Source organism: Liolophura sinensis, chromosome 9, assembly GCF_032854445.1.
Source record: "Liolophura sinensis isolate JHLJ2023 chromosome 9, CUHK_Ljap_v2, whole genome shotgun sequence".
In the NCBI taxonomy this organism is placed as follows: Eukaryota; Metazoa; Mollusca; class Polyplacophora; order Chitonida; family Chitonidae; genus Liolophura; species Liolophura sinensis.
In genome coordinates, this window is record NC_088303.1 from 3,072,726 (window position 1) to 3,092,562 (window position 19,837).

At 40.8% G+C, this 19,837-nt stretch overlaps 1 protein-coding gene across 5 annotated transcripts in view; it reads left to right on the forward strand.

Annotated features, from left to right (window-relative positions):
• The first annotated feature begins 2,810 nt into the window (after positions 1 to 2,810).
• Positions 2,811 to 19,837, forward strand: part of LOC135475977 (protein unc-93 homolog A-like) — a 32,107-nt gene continuing 15,080 nt past the window's right edge. Inside the window, exon 1 of one of the 5 annotated variants that reach the window (XM_064755954.1) lies at positions 2,811 to 3,252. The gene's annotated coding sequence lies outside the window, so the exon portion shown is untranslated. Of the gene's footprint in view, positions 3,253 to 16,983; positions 17,808 to 17,852; positions 18,310 to 18,438; positions 18,996 to 19,191; positions 19,603 to 19,837 lie in introns of those variants that run through there. The other 4 variants (XM_064755955.1, XM_064755953.1, XM_064755956.1 and 1 more) reach the window with 4 other exon arrangements.

The window sequence follows — 19,837 nt, forward strand, 5'->3', positions numbered from 1 at the left end:
GGATCTCGTTATCTCAGCGGTATAAGGCCAGATTCAAGCACACACACATGTTGCTGAGGTGTGTATGAGGATTTGCGATCTAATGATCTCGTTATCTCAGTGGTATAAGGCCAGATTCAAGCACACACATGTTGCGGAGATGTGTAAGAGGATTGGCGATGTAAAGATCTCGTTAGCTCAGCAGTAAAAGGCCAGATTCAAGCACATACATGTTGCGGAGATGTGTAAGAGGATTCGCGATGTAAGGATCTTGTTCGCTCAGCGGTATTAGGCCAGATTCAAACACACACACACGGTGCTGAGATGTGTATGAGGATTTGCGATCTAATGATCTCGTTAGCTCAGCGGTATATGGCCAGATTCAAGCACACACACACGGTGCTGAGATGTGTATGAGGATTTGCGATCTAATGATCTCGTTAGCTCAGCGGTATATGGCCAGATTCAAGCACATACATGGCGCTGAGATGTGTATGAGGATTCGCGATGTAAAGATCTCGTTGGCTCAGCGGTATAAGGCCAGATTCAAGCACACACACACGGTGCTGAGATGTGTTTGAGGATTTGCGATCTAATGATCTCGTTAGCTCAGCGGTATAAGGCCAGATTCAAGCACATACATGTTGTGGAGATGTGTATGAGGATTCACGATGTAAAGATCACGTTAGCTCAGCGGTGTATGGCCAGATTCAAGCACACATACACGGTGTGGATATGTGTATGAGGATTTGGGATGTGAGGATATCGGCGGTATAAGGTCAAGCTCGCGCGTTGACCAAGCCTTAAGTCCAACATGCGAATCTGTCAGTGACTTCATGTCAGGCGATATGCCAAACTTGATGTAGTTTGGTACATATTTTCCTCCGGGTATTTTAGACTTTGAAATCGTTAAGTATGACTATACGATGTGGCTTCATGCCGTAATATGCATGATATAGGCCCATCAAGTAGGCCTCTGAATATTTCTCATTCAAATGTGTAAATCAATTTGGTCACAAACGTCTACGATATATCTCTAAATATTAAAATAAAAGGCTCTACGGGAACTATAAAGAGTTTTGAAGTTAAGTCTGACTTAAGGCTAAGACGGCTTCGTATTTTTCAAGCAACTTAAGACTTAAGTTTTATATTGCACGTACATATATATATATATATATATATATATATATATATATATATATATATATATATATATGTACATTGTCTCTAGATTGTTGTGACAGCTCGAGGTATATGTTGTTATTGTCTTTACCAGCTCTGTCTAATTTTTCATACGTTTTTAGTAGTAAGATATCTGAGCTCTTAAACATGCCTTCAAGCTAATTTCTGTTGAGTCATACGCCACAGATTCACAAAAACAAATTCTAAGACACTGTAATATGCCAGAGTTTGTAACTAAAATTATACAACCTACACAACCGATTTCCTTACATATTCTGTTCTTATATACGATTGAACTTGTTTATGATGAAAGATAAAGGTATATGTTGTGTGAATATAAAGGACGAGAGTGTGGCGTACCTGAAAGGGACAGTGACGTGTGGAAAAAAACAAGACTAACCATAAGAAACTTTAGGAAATGGTCGATTAGGATGGTCGATTGTATTATAGGAGTATACGTCAAACTTGGTTTGCTCTATCTTTTGGATTCGGGTGTAATCATTTTCCCTGTTCGACGTATATAGCGTTTTCACGTTGACTTTGGGCTAAATATCTGTTTTACTGTTGCCTAAGGGTTTATGTGTGGAATATAGCAGGATGTGTGCATAACCTCCTTCGGAATAAACCCACCTAGATATTCCTGTTGGACATTCAACCCGACATGAGCCAAATGACGTGGTTGTTTGTTCATTGAGCTATGATTATTATCAGAAACAGGCCTATCTTCGATATTCGTATAAACAGGTGGCGACATGTTCGATGAAACCTGCATGGCTGAGTTTGGCAAATGATCGTATATATTTGTTGCATGTGTTTTCATTTTTATATATACTAATAACACTAACAGTAACACGGCGAACACCCGTTTACCGGCTTTCACTGCATGTCTTAGACCCGACAAAAATCACGCGGTCATCATGCAGTGGAAGCACGTAAACGAGTGGTCGCGGTTGGCAGAGATAAGTGTTACTTCCAGTCAGGAAATGTTAACCCTTACATTTCTGCTGGTATGAGAGGACCCGTGGGGTCAGCAGTCACGTTAGGTAGATCCAACACGTCCTGATGATGTGACCAGGTAGAGTGGACGTGCCGCAGGTTGCCTCGCTCCCACCCCTGACCAGTGCCGGACGGCAGGATTCAGGTGGGCAGTTTTGCGGTGTGACCTGCTCAGCAGCCCCACGGAATTTGACATTGTGGGTTCAAGTCACCACAAGCGGGTCATCAGATAGCCGTTACGAAATCACCACATGTCTGTTAGTTTCAATTCTTTATCCATCTGTGGCTTTCTTCTTTTCCTTTTCTTTTTTCTTGATGTACTTTTTGTGTTGATAGGCTAACTTTTTGTTTGGTACTTGTTTGTCCTTTCTTGCCTCTGAATTCTGTCTCACGGCTGTAATGAACGTGTAACACTCAGTGTCATCATAAATGTTTATGCTCACGCTGCCGATATTTATACATATGTATGTGTACAATACCGCTTATATGGATGTTGACCCGTATAAAAGCTCGTCCAAGATAAGCCATTGGCATATACAGCATAGCTAGCGGTGCATCCGATGTGCCCCCACCCCCTTCTCCCGCTCACCCCACAGCAATATCACAGGTATGCCGGTCAGGTATGTGGGTAATACAGCATAGATGGGCACGTTCCGCAGTCCATATTGACAGGTGCCCTATCTCTTTGTTTAGACTAACCTGTCTTTGCCGATTTTGATTGGGACTTTCCAAACATGTTCTTATAGATCTGAAGAGGATAGGATGTTACATAGCCGAGAACGCAGACTTGAGAGAGAGCTACATTGATTGAGATGACATCACATTGTGTGTGGCGGCTGGAGGATATACATACCTGTCGTGTATTTCCTGTCTATGAATTGATGTGAACAGACTCCGACAACGCGAGGCTAACAACCACGTTTTTACCAGGATACGATCCTCTACCCGATGAATGCGTCATTTCTTAATACAAGATTAATTAACGGAAGTTTATTTATTCATGGGATAAACAAATCACTATAAACCTTACCATACACCTGGAATTCGAAGACTATTTCTCTTCTTGAATTTGTTACCTATACCAAAGTTGTGAAGGTAAGTAAAATTTTACCTGTTTGTATGTGATGTAAAGCTGTATACAATACATACAGTTTCGGGTATATTTCCCCCTCCTATTTTGACTGGTAATAGACGAGCTGGAATATGTTACCAGTTGTAAAACTGGACAATGCGTGGTAATCATTCTTCGATAGACAATCAAGACATACAGAACGTAACATACGAGGCTGATTTGTCACTGCAATATAGATAGTAGAGAAGCAAAACTACCAATGAAGGTTTGAAGTCGTTGTGCCGTATTATTGTTCGTGCAAAGAACATACGAGAGAAGACAAACTACGAATAACCCAAGCAGTTGTTATTTACGCATAGTGGTCCGTGGTGCGCTTCCTGCGGTGAATTATACATAGTGCCCAACCATGCTATGTGTGTTGAACTGTGTATATAAGATGTAAAACTAGAGGCAGAATAAATAAATATGTAAGTAGAGAAATATTGTGACCGTATTTGTGGTATTTTGGAATCTGTCATAATCTGTCAACATCAGAAATTAAATGCCAATGTATTTCCGCCACCATTAGCTGTACAACACGAACATTCACATTCTGTTTTGTATATGAAATATATAAAAATACATGCATTTAGATGAAACAGTTGGCAGCATTTTTAGAATATATAAAAAAAGATTAATACATTCTAGACAGTAAAACCAGAGCAACGACGACAATGTGATAATTATGAAATGGCCACTCGTGACTGGTGAAATGCGACCTAATCTCAGTGAGGATTTTATTCTAAATGTTCATGTAAATGCGTAAATAGTAGCTAATAACGCGCCCCTTAGCGCCATGGCTTCGATGGAATGAGGTACAGCAAAAATGCAAAGAAATATTGAAAATGCTGTGTCCATATGGGACAAAAAATAACATTAAAACCATGCAAAGGGGCCAAACCTCGTGGATGCTTAGTCCACCAGCAAACTCCAGGTTATGTAGATATAATACACGATTTAACAGAGTCAAGAGAATAAAACTAGAGCAGGCGGCGACAGCGTGATAGTGGGCAAATAGTCACACGTAACCGGTGAAATACAGCCTGTCAATTTACCTCAGTTAGGGTTTCAGTTTAGGTGTTTATTAATCTTGAATTGACTACACAAGCCATGAACTGTGTGTAAAAGACGAATGTGGTATAAATCTTGTCACAACATCTTGAAGAACCGTTTTTATTTATTTATTTTTTTATTTATTTATTTATTTTGATGCTCAAAGCACTTAGCTATTGCAGTGCGAAATGATGTCCACACCTCAGGCTGGTACCTGTAAATGATGAATCCAGGTGTCCTGTAACCCACGCCTGTAGACATGTCGCCAACCACAAGGAACGTTCAAGGGTCAATAATCTCGAACCGAATTTTCAAACCAACGTTTAACGTAAATAACCAAATAACTCTAAAGTAAGAAACATAGGACAAAGTCTTGTACAGAGAAGTAGGCAGTTCTAAATGATGCCGCAAAGGACGCAAGGAATTTAATCATTTTCCGATTATATACCATACAGTTTATAAGTTGTTACAAACCCCCAAAAATTATTTCTACTATGGTATGATTGCTTTACAACTGTTCATACCGTATACCCAAATGTGATATCCAACCATAGAGGCTTCGCTTTAGTCAGAAAAAAACTTTGATTTAATGACACTGAGCTCTGCTTCAAACATTTCTGCCTGTATCCGCTGTCATGTTACTCACAAACCACTTTACGGCATACAATGATATATACATTAGCAGTCATTCACATGTCGTAATCAAAGGTAAACACGACAACATGGTAGTGATTTTATTCAACAGGATGCGTACAAATCCCCTGACTGTGGACTATAAGCCGAATTAGAAACAAGTATGAAGCAGGACGTCATGCAGAGATGGCGGACATTCCGTACATATTTACTCACAAGAGGATTGTGAAATTATAACCTATATGGTTAGAGTTAAGGCGTTTGGTGGAATATCATTGACATAGTAATTTTTGTAGTTTTATAACTTGTTACATTAATTGGAATCATTTTCACAACAAACATACAAAATCTATCAAATGATGCAAGGCGAGATGTAAAGAGTGAATTTGTCATTTTTACCTTGGAGCCTTTCCATTCCTTATAGATCATCTCCTGTGGTCTAGAATCAAATGGAAAAGAAAATGAAATTCTGTGCGTTTTAACGAGTTTACTAAAGCGCAAAACTCAAATTGAAAAAAAGAGTAAAATAATATAAATGTTTAAAGTTTTCAAACTTTCTTTCATGTAAATGGCTGAAAATTGGCCGGGATTCATGTCAAAATCGATTATCTAAATAGGATTAAAGTCGTCATATAAGCAGTGTAAATCTGGACAGAACACAGAGCAGGGGCACTGTGTGGGCTGAACACACAGCGGGGGCACTGTGTGGACAGAACAAAATAAAACACATGTGAAGAGCAGGGATCCCATATACGAACGCCAGACACATTCGCATTAATGCCATATGAGGGAAGAAAATGTCTGAATCCAGGCCGCCGAAAATAACATGTTCTTTATGACTAGATATATCATTAGGCCTTGCTGCATATAAGATCTTCCTTCTAAAATCAACCAGTTGGCTGACACACTGAAAGGTGCGAAAACACTTTACAAATTCCGTTTATCGATTGCTCCAGGTTGAAGATCAACAATAAGCTATCTGTACGTTGGAGTTTGACGTCTAATACACTGCAATGCACGCTGATCACTCATTTATTACCTGATTCTGATTAATCTGTGGAGGTGGGGGTTGTGACTTTAAAGTATTTACATTAACAGGTAGACACATTTAAAGCATTTACATGAACAGGTAGAATAAAAACTTTGAGGTGAATTGACAAACTGCAGGATTTCTCCTGTTAGAGGCTTGACCTGTGCTCAAATTGTCGTCACTGCTCTAGTTTTACTGTCCACGCTGTTGTCTTTTGTTGCCGCTGTCCCATGTAATCAAGGGAGAGAACTGATGCGTGCTCCTTCTCGTGTCATTTATTCAGAACCATAGCTTCACAGAGTGATGACTGTCGTTGACAAACTCAGAAACGGACAACAGACTACAAATGTAGCTTAGCTTGGAATGACTTGCCATGCTCTCAGCCTGCAATGTGTTTAACTCTGTAGTTTTCTCCAAATCGCCTTCCTTTGTGCTGTCTGGAACAATCGTTTGCAAAACTTCATTATTCTCATAAAAAGCTTTTGAAAAACAGTGCTTATCAGTAGACAGATTCGTCAAGCACCAGATTACGGGCTGCAATTGGTTGATGTACACCTTATCAGAGTATCATTTGGCCTATTGAATTCAATCTGCTGTACGTATTCGCGCGCTTTGTAGATACCTGGTACAGCACCACAGTGTTGACACACTGTATTTATAACGCGCGTTGTGCAAATCCGGTGTTTATACCTGGCACTGCACCACAGTGTTAACACACTGTATTTATAACGCGCGTTGAGCAAATCCGGTTTTTATACCTGGCACTGCACCACAGTGTTGACACACTGTATTTATAACGCGGGTTGAGCAAATCCGGTGTTTATACCTGGCACTGTACCACAGTGTTGACACAGTGTATTTACAACGCGGGTTGAGCAAATCCGGTTTTTATACCTGGCACTGCACCACAGTGTTAACACACTGTATGTATAACGCGCGTTGAGCAGATCCGGTATTTATACCTGGCACTGCACCACAGTGTTGACACAGTGTATTTATAACACGGGTTGAGCAAATCCGGTGTTTATACCTGGCACTGCACCACAGTGTTAACACACTATATTTATAACGCGAGTTGAGCAAATCCGATGTTTATACCTGGCACTGTACCACAGTGTTGACACACTGTATTTATAACACGGGTTGAGCAAATCCGGTTTTTATACCTGCACTGCACCACAGTGTTGACACACTTTATTTATAACGCGAGTTGAGCAAATCCAGTTTTTATACCTGGCACTGCACCACAGTGTTGACACACTGTATGTATAACGCGCGTTGAGCAAATCCGGTTTTTATACCTGGCACTGCACCACAGTGTTAACACAGTGTATTTATAACGCGCGTTGAGCAAATCCGGTTTTTATAACTGGCACTGCACCATAGTGTTGACACAGTGTATTTATATTGCGAGTTGAGCAGATCCAATGTTTGTACCTGGCACTGCACCACAGTGTTGACACACTGTATGTATAACGCACGTTGAGCAAATCCGGTGTTTATACCTGGCACTGCACCACAGTGTTGACACAGTGTATTTATAACGCGAGTTGAGCAAATCCGGTGTCTATATTTGGCACCGCACCACAGTGTTGACACACTGTATTTATAACGTGCGTTGTGCAAATCCGGTGTTTATACCTGGTAATGCACCACAGTGTTGACACAGTGTATTTATAACACGGGTTGAGCAGATCCGGTGTTTATACCTGGCACCACACCACGGTGTTGTCACAGTGTATTTACAACGCGGGTTGAGCAAATCCGGTGTGTATACCTGGCACTGTACCACAGTGTTGACACAGTGTATTTATAACGCGAGTTGAGCAGATCCGGTGTTTATACCTGGCACTGCACCACAGTGTTGACACACTGTATTTATAAAGCGCGTTGAGCAGATCCGGTGTTTATACCTGGCACTGCACCACAGTGTTAACACACTGTATGTATAACGCGCGTTGAGCAAATCCGGTGTTTATACCTGGCACTGCACCACAGTGTTGACACAGTGTATTTATAACGCGGGTTGAGCAGATCCGGTGTCTATACCTGGCACTGCACCACAGTGTTGACACACTGTATTTATAACGCGGGTTGAGCAAATCCGGTGTCTTCATAGAGTAAAGAATTAAATGGAAAACCATACACACGCATTCATCACTACTCATGTCAACATTTCCGTCAGTTTTACCAGACAAGAATGATATTTCATTCTCATTGATACCCCATTTTGTCAATCATTTATTTCGCCTTTGACATCCCTCTTAATTGTGATGTAATTGTTTCGTCAGCGTTCAAATTATGAATATTGGGTGAAGGGAAAGCAGGTAGAATTGTGCCCTTTGCCAGCTACAAACATCTAACAAACATTCTTATACCGATCATCAACCATAAAGGATGTTTCAAGTCAATTTTAGGAAGACCAGGATAAAAGGCTACAACACAGAGAGTAAAATCAGAGCAGCGAGGACATTTTGACAGTGGTCACACGTAATAAGTTAAGTAGGGCCTCCTGTTCATGCTGAACGATTCAATAGCAGCAATATCACGCCTCATCCCCTGTAGCACCATGGCTTGAGCAGGATTAGGTGACAAAAAATGCAGCGCGTTATGGTACACATTTCAAGCTTGTATTTTCTCAAGCCTGGTGCCTTTGCATTGGTTTCATGATACGCTTTATTCTTTTAATGTGTTGTCAAGACAGCCTTTTGAGTAATTCTAGACCAGTGACGTCTAATATATTTTATAATATACTGTTTAAGTCATGTCTGCTTGGGGGTATATAAGTTGCTACTATTTGCTTGAACAGTTAAAATAAAACCCTATAATTGAGGTGAAATAGCACACTCTCGCAGCCATATCATTTTACACGTAAAGAAGCTTTTGACTTTTGCTAGGAAAACCAACACAGGCACTGTGCAGATAACACTGAAAATAAGAGGTTTCCGTATATACTGACTGTAAAATAATTAATGAGAAACGCTGGTTTGTAGTCGTGGGTAGTTTTCGTGGCAACATGGCGTGTGTGCTTATATATTAAGTGCCTTTATAATTCCTGACATGCAGGATGATGGTATATCCCCACAGGGAGACTGAATCTGGATCATACGTAACACCTTAACATCGGTAATCTTGACACCATCTCGCTTGGCGCTCATTATAACAGGAATCGACTAAGTACTGATAGGCCAAGTGTCGGTATGTTGTGACCGAGTGTATAGCGCCGTGACTGGCGTCGTGGCAGTGAGGCTGTTCGATAAATACGTTCACATTGGGGCCGGACTACTACATGGAGATTGCGTCGTGATCTGACTGAAATTATGTTGACAGCGACGTTAAACCCCAAACAAACATGTTGAGAATTTATCGCCACCTCTCATTTGCTCATTTTTAACAATGTCCGGTTGATAAAAGGACGAATCGGTGTATTTATCAAAATTATGGAGACTGAAGTATTTCAGTGTAAGTCTCAAGCGCAGTTAAGTAGTTAGAAAGGGCAGTAGGAGACATGTGATTAAGCTTCTCTTAGAAGTTAACCATACAGAATTCTGTGAAGTATACATAATGACACGCCAAGGGTTTTTTCCCACTTTTGTGTGTATTTTACCTTGGTTTAAAATTCTTGTGATTTGCTGTTTCTAATTTAGATGAGAGGTGAACATGTGGCCTCACATAACGCCTTGAAGCCTGTTTCAACTGAGATATCGATTCTGTTCATCTCTCTTTTAAAAAATCTGAAAAAAATTTAATTAATCGACTAATGAGGAGACATGTAAACTGCATAGTGGCAGTTTGAGTAGCAGAGTAGTCGTCATTTAAACGATAAGGCACAAGCTAGCATGAAATAGTTCCGGTCAGAGTTCTGAATGGTAAACCATAATTCTGTAAGGCCCCAATATATTTTTACACTATTTAAGACAACATATAATACAGAGTGTTAATTGACCCATGTGGATGAAGTTATGTAAACTGTCAACAAGCCACCTGACGTTTTAATATTCTATAAGTATGTCGTCGAGCATGTGTCATGTCTAGATCAGGATTAGGTTAAGAACAATTAGCCAATCATATATCTGAAAATAACTCAGAGTTGTCTTTGGTGTAAAAATATGCTTAGGTTTGCAGTCGAAATCAGGATAGAATAACAAAACTGTATGTTAAAGGTTCTTCTCTCCTGGTCATTTTATCCAAGGACTTATAGCCTAACGTGTACGTAATTATTCCATGAATGATAACCTGGTTACACGAATTGTAACATTATTACCAGCATGAATCTACCTACAATCAGCACCTAGTTACACGAAACAGTGATAATGTAATTACGAGCGCGTAACTACTATGCGTTAAGACCTGCAGGTAATTATACGAGGCAGGGATAGCGTAATTACCTATACGTAACTGCCATACATTAAGATCAGCGGCTAGTTACACGAAACACTGTTTATTGTAACGTTTAAGTAGCTGTCGTGGATGGTGACCAGGGGCTGGTTGATAGTGAATACCATAGCTACAAGTATTTATTTATTTAAAAATTGATTGATTGATTGATTGACGCCATGCCAAAGAAATCTTCACTTATACTATGTCGGTCAGTTTTAAGGGTGGACGAAACCGTAGTGCGCAGAGCAAACCCATCGACCCGGTTGGCAAGCTATCAGTAAACCATTCACTGTGGGTTGTACATAATTATATATATACTATATTAGTGGGCATGACATATCACGGAGAGAGAGGATACACAACGTCCAGTACTCCACCTCGCATTTCGTGGAATAACGCTACAAGTAAGCCTACGCAGTCTTCGTGAAACGAGATCCCGATCACCCGCGAGGACACAAGAGCAGCTTTTGAATTCATGGGCGAGGGATATATTTAATGCAGCTGAAATGTAACAGTACCGCCTTAGCAAACCTAGTCTTGAAACCTATGTGTGTTTTGTTCGCTTTGTATTCAGTGTATGTATTCGTAATCATGAGTCCAGAAAAGGTGGTAAATGTACATGGTTTACCCAAAACAAATTCTGACCGTTGTACTGATTTTCCATGGCATACACTAGCTTTTGTTGGTCCGCTTTACGAGGTAGAATTAGTTAATCAGGTGAAAAACAAACACACCAGTTTGAAATGACGGTACATACGTTTATATCAAGGCTCAAATACCTCTCCCGGATTACTTAAATATTGTTCATTTACCGTTTGTTTACAATCTAAAAGAAGCCCTTTCAGCATGTCCCACCGAGTCCTACTCCCGGGCGAGTTTTCCATTCGTACGTAGTTACCACAGATTGAACCATGACAACAAGGTCATATGCGATCCGCATACAAGTGTACTAGGCAATAAACTGGAGTATGTCAACTTGCTATAATCAGATATACATAAAGTAGGTTAACAGACAATGAGTGAAACAGGAATATCAGTGCATAATACCCGAGTAACAGTGTGTTATACCTGAGTACCAGTGTGTTATACCCGAGTACCAGTGTGTTATACCCGAGTACCTGTGCGTTATATCTGAGTACTAGTGTGTTATAGCTGAGTATTGGCGTATTATAACTGAGCAACAGTGTGTTATACCTGAGTATTAGCGTGTTGTACCTAAGTACCAGTGTGCTACTGAGTACCAGTGTGTTATACCTAAGTACCAATGTGTTATTTCTGAGTATTGGTGTGTTATAACTAAGCATCAGTGTGTTATACCTGAGTATTAGCGTGTTATACCTGAGTACCAGTGTGTTATACCCGAGTACCCCTGCGTTATACCTGAGCAACATTTTGTTATACCTGACTATTAACGTGTTATAACCGAATACCAGTGTGTTATACCTGAGTACCAGTGTTTTATACTTGAGTGCGAGTGCGTTATATCCGAGTGCCAGTGTGTTATACCCGAGTACCAGTGTGTTATACCTGCGTATCAGTGTAATATCCCAGAGTGCCAGTGTTTTATGTCTGAGTATTAGCGTCTTATACCTGAATACCAGTGTGTTATACCCGAGTACCCCTGCGTTATACCTGAGCAACATTTTGTTATACCTGACTATTAACGTGTTATAACCGAGTACCAGTGTGTTATACCTGAGTACCAGTGTGTTATACCTGAGTGCCAGTAGGTTATATCCGAGTGCCAGTGTGTTATACCCGAGTACCAGTGTGTTATACCTGAGTATCAGTGTAATATCCCAGAGTGCCAGTGTTTTATGTCTGAGTATTAGCGTCTTATACCTGAACAACAGTGTGTTATACCAGAATACTAGTGCGTTATACCTAAGTACCTATGTGTTATAACCGAGTACCAGTGCGTTATACCTGAGTACCAGTGTGCTATACCTGAGTACCAGTGTGTTATACCCGAGTAGCAGTCTGTTATACCTAAATGCTAGTGTATTACAGCTGAGTATTAGCATGTTACACCTGAGTATCAGTGTGTAATACGCGAGTGCCATTGCCTTATGCCCAAGTACCATTGCCTTATACCCGAGTACTAGGGCGTTATACCTTAGTAACAGTGTGTTGTACTTGTGTACCAGTGTGTTATACCTGAGTACTAGTGCGTTATACCTAAGTACTGGTATGCTATACCTGAGTATTGACGTGTTATACCTAAGCAACCGTGTATTATGCCTGAGTATTAGCGTGTTATAACCGAGTACCAGTGTGTCATACCTAAGTACCAGTGTGTTTTTCCGGAGTACCAGTGTGTTATACCCGAATACCAGTTTGTTACACCTGAATACCCGTATGATATACCGTAGTACCTGTTTGTTATAGCTGAATACAAGTGCTGTATAGCCGAGTATTAGCTGCTTATACCTGACCACCAATGGTTTATATCCGAGTACCACGAGTTATACCTGAGTACCAGTGTTATAACCGAGTACCTGAGTATTAGCGTGTTTTAATTGAGTATCAGTGTGTTATACCCGAGTACCAATGTGTTATACCCGGGTACCTGTGCGTTATACCTGAATACCAGTGTGTTATACCCGAGTACCGATGCGTTATACCTGAGTACCAGTGAGTTATACCCGAGTACCAGTGTGTTATACCTGAGTACTACTGCGTTGTACCTGAGTACCAGTTTGTTATACCTGATTACCAGTGTCTTATACCCGAGTACCTGTGCGTTATATCTGAGTACTAGTGTGTTATACCTGAGTATTGGCGTGTTATAACTGAGCAACAGTTTGTTGAGTATTAGCGTGTTATACCTAAGTACCAATGTGGTACTGAGTACCAGTATGTTATACCTAAGTGCCAGTGTGTTATACCTGAGTATTGGTGTGTTATAACTGAGCACCAGTGTGTTATACCTGAGTATTAGCGTGTTATACCTGAGTACCAGTGTGTTATACCCGAGTACCGCTTCTTTATACCTGAGCAACATTTTGTTATACCCGACTATTAGCGTGTTATAACCGAGTACCAGTGTGTTATACCTGAGTACCAATGTGTTATACCTGAGTGCCTGTACTTTATATCCGAGTGCCAGTGTGTTATACCCGAGTACCAGTGTGTTATACCTGAGTATCAGTGTAATATCCCAGAGTGCCAGTGTTTTATGCCTGAGTATTAGCGTCTTATACCTGAGTACCAGTGTGTTTTACCCGAGTACCAGTGCGTTATACCTGAACAACAGTGTGTTATACCAGAATACTAGTGCGTTATACCTGAGTACCGATGCGTTATAACCAAGTACCAGTGCGTTATACCTGGGTATCAGTGAGCTATACCTGAGTACCAGTGTATTATACCCGAGTACCAGTGTGTTATACCTAAATACTAGTGTGTTATAACTGAGTATTAGCATGTTAACACCTGAGTATCGGTGTGTAATACGCGAGTGCCATTGCCTTATACCCAAGTACCATTGCCTTATACCCGAGTACTAGGGCGTTATACCTTAATAACAGTGTGTTATACCCAGGTACCAGTGCGTTATACCTGAGTACAAATGTGTTATACCCGAGTACCAGCGTGTTATACTTGAGTACCAGTGTGTTATACCTGAGTACTTTGCGTTATACCTGAGTATTAGTATGCTATACCTGAGTATTGGCGTGTTATACCTAAGCAGCCGTGTGTTATGCCTGAGTATTAGCGTGTTATACCCGAGTACTAGTGTGTTATACCCGAGTACCAGTGTGTTATACCCGAGTACCAGTGTGTTATACCTGAGTATCTATGTGTTATACCTGAGTATTAGTGGGTTATACCTGAGCACAAGTGGGTTATACCTGAGCATCATCGTGCTATACCTGAGTATCACTGTGTTATACCCGAGTACTAGTGTGTTATACTTAAGCAATAATATGTTATACCTGAGTATTGGCGTGTTATACCTGAGCAAGAGTGTGCTATACCTGAGTACCAGTGTGTTATACCTGATTACCTGTGTGTTATACCCGAGTATTAGCGTGTTATACTGGAGTATTAGCGTGTTATAAGTGAGTACCAGCGTGTTATACCCGAGTATTAGCGTGTTATACCTCAGCATCAGTGTATTTTACCTGAGCCCCAGTGTATTACACGTGAGCTCCAGTGTGTTATACCCGGGTATTAGGGTGTTATACCTGATCATCAGTGTGCTATACCTGAACACCTAGCACCAGTGTGTTATACCTATGTACAAATGTGTGATACCTGAGTATCAGTGTGTTACATTTGAGATACCTGATCCATCATGTAGCGTCACGGATGGTTTCGAGGAAAGTACAGTTAGCTGAAGAGAGCAAACATAGCCAGCATGTGCTCAGCATTATCGCATAGGTTTGTCACATCGCCCTGTATACGCCGTCGTCATTTAGTGGCGGTTGCATGCGAAAATGAAAGGGATGCAAGATTTGAAGACGGAATACATGAAGTGAGTCATTTCCATGATGTAATGTACTGGTATGACCCACGGTTGAAATGGATTTATATTAAAACACCTATTTAAATGTTGTTAATAGTACTTTCATATCACTTTTAACTGGCACTCAACAAAGGATACTGATGAGGTTTTCGAACCTCTTAGGATCATCTAAACAGAAAACAGTACTCAGTACTGATAGGTAAGAGCGAGGAAAGATCAAAAGAAGATACAATACATGTACACACACCTAATGACACTTCGTCGTCATATGACTGAAAAATTGCCAAGTACCACGTAAAACATAGAATGGAGGTTAGGTAAGGGCACCTATTACCATCAACACAGTACACAGGGCCCATCTTTAGGATTCAAATATTTAAACACACCTAATTTCATTCAGGAAAGTTCGATCTGTTTTTAGACAGTTTCCATTGCATGGTTAATCTGACCATTTCCGAGAAGCTTTCTATAAGAGGTGGCATCGTCGCCCAAAGCATTTTGGAATCATGGAATGGGTAACTGGTTTCGTTTCAGGCCGTGCATATATTGTATGAGTTTGTTGATATATTCACATGTATGTTGTCAGCCGAGAGATTCCAACATCATTTAGTTGAGAAATCCAAAAACATTGCCCCAAAATCAAAATTGTTAAAAGTTTTATGGATATAACAAATGTATATAATTAAGTGGTCGATTAATATTGTACTGCCGTGCATATTGATTTTTATCTTTATGATGGAGCTCGGGTTTTTGGACGGAGGGTTGCCGAGTGAACCTCCGCCCTCCTGACAAACATCTAGAGTGAAAAACGAAGCCGAAACAGCGAGAACTGGATTTGAACACGCGGACTCTTTGATTAAGGGCCTGATAATGGCAGCCAGCCATCGTTTAACCATCTGAGCCAGCGAGGCCCCGAAGTATATATAAAATATAAACATACTCGTCAACGTCATTCACACTGTACACAGGGCAGTCAGTCCTGACCCCTATCTTTCGAAAAAGAGACGGAACGGATTTCACATTCTGGTCTCGTTCTAACCATGGTTTAGGTCGAGCATGCTTGTTTTCTGTAGTGTCAGGGCTTAATTCCAAGGAATGTTTTTGAAGGTCAGGCTACCGTGGCAGAACTGGGTCTAAACTTTCCTAAGCCAATCGGAGAAGTAGTCCGCCTCTGTGACATAGCCTGAACGTTTGTTTATTGGGAGGCAACGAGATAATTTATTTCACTAACCAGTTGTATGTACCGTTACAGACGCATACATGCTATTTCTCATTAGTAAAGGAGCAATGCGGAAGAAGCATTGCACTCATGCTCAAAAATAACCGGTTCCATCAATAAGCGGCGAAATGTTGGAAAGAGCGGACAACAATGCATGAGTCGTCTAGTATGGATGTAGCTCAAAAGCAGGTTCCCATACACATGGATAAATAGAAATACCTGATTTCCAACTGTGTAAATTTCTTCGAAACTAGCTTCAGTGATAGGTAAAATTTAAACCCACAAAACTGGAATGAAATAAGTTAATTGTTGGCTAGTAAATATAGGTTCTTGAAAAGATGATCACATCAGAAAGGAAAGAAATTCTGAATTTGCAACGTGCCAAGTAAACATTGTTCATATTCGCCAAACTATGTTATTTTTAAATCTTGAAGCTCCAGAATAATACCCAGGCAAATTATATATGCTTCTTAGTCATATTGTAATTGCTACAGTGTTCACAGAAACACCCTATTGATGTGGTATGAGAGATGCCTATACGACCACCTCGCCCCTTATCTGCAGGCCAGGGGCCTCCGTGGCCGAGGGGATTAGGATGCAATCACGACGCAGGAGCCCCGCTGTGAGTTCGTCCAGCTCATGCTGACTTCCACTCCGGCCATAGTACAAAATTTTTGTACTATTTACTGATTTACATGGACAATTAGAATAAAACCCAAACTCAAGTGAATTGACAACAGGATTTCACCGGGTACACAGGCATGTGACCATTTTACAACTATCGATGCCGTGGCTACTCTGGCTTTGCTCTCATGTTATAGCCTATTATATTTGATTTGATTTATTTATTTATTTATTTATTTAATGGGTGTTTTGCGCCATACTCAAGAATATTTCACTTATACAACGGCGACCAGCTTTATGATGGCAGAAACCGGGCAGAGCCCAGAGGAAACCCACGACAGTTGTCAATTTGCTGACAGAACAATCGGAGGGGAATCCAGCATGAGCTGGACTTGAACTCACAGCGACCGCATGGCTGAAAGGCTCTTGGCTCATTGCGCCGCGGTGGCTCGCCAACTACCTCGGCGACGGAGGCTCCTGTTATATTTTATACCTTGGTCTTACATAAGAATCTTGGATTTCATCATAAACGAATATTCGCATCTGCGTGTGCACTTACGCATGTCAATGTACAGACCACATGCACCTTTTTTCAACATCAAGTGCACCTCACATGCCTTCGTGTAAGAAAGATAATTTTATATGAATATTTATAAGTTGCCTTTCAAGAGCTTTATGCATTGTCAGCTTGTGAAAAGAAGCGCACTTTGTTACCCCAAACGCTGACACATTTTGTGACATTTTTTACAGATATTTATAGAAGATATAGATCAGTTCTTTACATCCAATTGAGATGAACTTAAAAACTTGCTGTAAGTGCACATTTTTGCTACGGTCCGTTGAGTGAAGTCGCTTGTAATATTTAAAATTTTTTGGAACTGCTCAAACTTTATTTTGTTCATTTGTTTTTGAAGAAGTTTTTCTTCGGCGTATGTATGTATAGTGGATTAGCCCAACCTTTTTCTGAAAGAACATCTGAAAAGCAAATGATTGGTTACTTTGTCATTACGTCCAGCACGAGTAGGTTTACTTTACTACAGTGCAATAACTCACTCAATGTGATCTTCGAGGGCTCGACTGCAGAAGGCTGTCTTTGTCGGAGGCGCCATCTACAAGTATCTTATACCTGGTAAATATACTGTCGGTATGCATATGTATTTGCTTCTATAAGTATGGAGGGCAAGGCCCACATGCAGAGATAAATCAGAGCTGTTTTGAGAAAAATACCTGTCTAGTTTCGTATTTGTTGACCCACGCACCTGCCAGGGGGCTTTTCACACGCAAATCTAGTATACAGTCGGTACTATGTCGGTATTTCGGAGGCTGTCAGTGTGTGTTGGACGCATGTCGCTCGACCCTCACCAACGTAAGCCTTGTCACCTGTCTACTGTCTACCGCCCCTCCCCCTTCTCCTGTCCTCCTCTTCCAGCCCCAGCCACCTTCCCTACCACCATTACCAGAAAGTATAGCGATAGATATCAGACACAAAACTTGGCAACTGTTGGCCGATGGTGGATTAATTGAGATTTACTGTGCACCTACTGTGGACCTTTATCGTACCATACCTGCACTGGTGGAGAACCTGTAATTCACCATTATAGGCCTGCCTGCTGATCCAGTTTCACTTACAGGTAAGCTTACTGAACAGATAAAGTATGTATGTATATACCGGTACCTGTGTTGCTTGTATTCCCTATCGTGTACAGGCCTTTGTAACAAACAGGCTTTAAATTCAATATCAGAATAGAAACGCAGAAGGTGGTCTAAGAATAAACTTGCAGGCGAAAAACTGTTTTTTTTATAACAGTGACATGCCATGGTCTATATTTAGTATTAGACAACTACTAATGTCGATTTGTATCCAACATTCAACTTCCCATTTATTTCTAATTCAGCACTTTTTGTATATTTTCACTGAGAATCATGCATATATTCCAGCTTCCTTTGAGCTTTAGAAGTCTTGAACAGTCCCTTAACTCTTGTGACTTCTGATTTACTATGTTTACAACCTTCGTAGGTCACCATCCACAGCCTATATTGACTATGATCCACAAATAATGTGATTTACACACCTTCTGATTTATTATGTTTACAACCTTCGTAGATCATGCTCCGCAGCCAATGTTGACTATGATCCACAAATAATGTGCTTTACAAACCTTCCGATTTACTATCTATACAACCTTCGTAGATACGATCCACAGCCTATGTTGACTATGATCCATAAATAATGTGATTTACAAACCTTCCGAGTTACTATCTATCCTACCTTCGTCGATCACGATCCACAGCCCACGATGACTACGATCCACGAACTGTAAGTTTCATAAAACACAGACTGTGTTGTTCAAGAGCTACAAATTGTGTTGTGCACGATCCACAGGCTGTAAGTTTCATAAACCACAAATTGTGTTGTGAAATCATTACAAACAAAGGTGCTTTGATGCCATGTTTTATGGGCGGAGAAAACGGAGGGTTCGGTAGAAACCACCGACCTTAGGCAAATTGCGGACTAACTTTCCCATGCGCGACTTACAGATATGAACACCATATTGGTGAAAAGCATGGAATTGTTTGATGTTGATAGCTGTCCCGTGGGTTTAGTGTACCACTTCCTGTTGTCTTTGCCTCACAAACTGTAAGGGCGGGTAAGTCTACAATTCCCCGTCCAACGAACAGCTTGAACCCTCGCCTCGTGTGTCCTTGCGATTTTGTCACGAATTTGATCTTTCACTTCATAACGATGTCCGGACCTGCACAAAAACCGTCGTGCGCAATAAACCCAGATATTATCTGTATGAGATCAGTGTTGCTTCCTGTCAGCTCTATATAGTTCATAAATGCACTGCACACTAAACCGACGTGCTGTCTGCGAGAAGTCTGCAGTAACCATTTACACCACCACTGCACGGCTCCACAACGGCGTATGTATGTTACTTTTCTGTGATGTGTGGATGAAGGTTGTGGAGTTGCATTCAGTGCCTTAATTGCGTTTATTATATAGGACTTCTTCCCCAGCTACATGTATATGTGACTGTTGTATCATCTACTGTTGCACAACCGATTGTTGTACTACCGTGAGTTGTACCACTGACTCTTGTACCACCGACTTTTGTACCATCAGCTGTTGCACAACCGATTGTTGTACTACCGTGAGTT